Consider the following 1,712-nt stretch of genomic DNA (forward strand, 5'->3'; position numbering starts at 1 on the left):
GCTGCTATGAAAACGAGTTTCGGTTACGCAATGCGTGCAAGAAGGTTGTTCTGATAAGCAGCTGTGGATAAAGACTACATTTATATCTATTTATTAATGCATTAATCTATTTTTTTATGAGTGGGATCTCTTCTTTCAGTATACCTCCTCTTACTTCTTAACGAACACAATATTCATTAGAAACTAATGTCAAGTCAATGACCTCTGTGGGCCTGCTCCATATGAATAGGTTTTATCTTCTGAATAATAATAATAATAATAATAATAATAATAATAATAATAATAATAATAATAATAATAATAATAATAATAATAACCCAAACTCCCATTTTCTAACACCAACTAAATAACTCAAACACACTGAAGACATTTTTCTGATAAAAGTCTTCAGTTGTGGACGGAAATTATCTATGAAAAATATCAACCTGTGGTAAATTGATTAAGATTTACACCTCGCCTGGAACCCAGGGCCTTCGAATAAAAGAAAGTAATTATATTCGGGGAAAGTCATAATACTATGATCCTCTGCTTAGATCTTAGCATCCACCTTTAATAGTAACTGTTGCTAATCTCACTACTGTGCTGGCATTTTGTCTATTATACCTTATGAAGAGTGTAATGTTCTAATAACTCACAAAGGTCATGGCATTATGTTTGATTCACGCAAATCATCAAAAAAACCATTTGGCTGTTTGTGCTGTTTCTCTAATAAATGATAATTTCATTATGTGTTTCCTTTTACCTGGTGTTGCTCTTTCGAATGAATACCATATTCCTTGGACGCTTGAATTCCTTCAAGTCAATGCTGAATACCATATTCCTTGGAAGCTTGAATTCAAGTCAATGGCTGAATACCATATTCCTTGGAAGCTTGAATTCAAGTCAATGGCTCCTGTAGACTTGTTCCATATGAATAGGATTCATTTTATAATAGTAATAATAATAATAATAATAATAATAATAATAATAATAATAATAATAATAATAATAATAATAATAATAATAATAATATCATTTCAACAAGATATTCTGTACAGATAGGAATAAAACGCACTCTGCATCTTCATTTCCGTTCTCCACACATTTGCTAAACTGAGGTAACACATCATTACTTTCGAATTTCTATATTCCAAAACATTACAGGTTCATCATTGACGACTCTCTTCATATATGGAATTGCAATTCCAATTCCAACCGAATCTCTTCTTATCTGGATTTGCAATTACGATTCCAAACGTCTATCTTCATTTCTGGAATTGCAATTAGGATTCCAAACGACTCTCTTCTCATCTGGATTTGTAATTACGATTCCAAACGATTATCTTCATACCTGGATTTTTAACAACGATTCCAAACGACTCTCTTCTTATCTAGATTTGTAATTACAATTCCAAATGACTCTTCATTCCTGGAATTGCAATTACGATTCCAAACCACTCTCTTCTTATCTGAAATTGCAATTACGATGTCAAACGAATCTTCATATCTGGAATTGCAATTATGCTTCAAAATGATTCTCTTCTTATCTGGAATTGCAATTACGATGTAAAACGACCCTCTTTATACATAAGGGTTTCATGGCGATGCAGAAACAGCATAACAGATCAAACTATGACTTTTCTTTTCCGTTACAGGTTTCGTACTCTTAAAATCATCTGATTAAGTCGTGGTTGTGCAACTCATGCGTTAGTCATCTCTCTCTCTCTCTCTGT

The sequence above is a fragment of the Macrobrachium nipponense genome, chromosome 3 (genome assembly GCF_015104395.2).
Source record: "Macrobrachium nipponense isolate FS-2020 chromosome 3, ASM1510439v2, whole genome shotgun sequence".
NCBI classification, from domain to species: Eukaryota; Metazoa; Arthropoda; class Malacostraca; order Decapoda; family Palaemonidae; genus Macrobrachium; species Macrobrachium nipponense.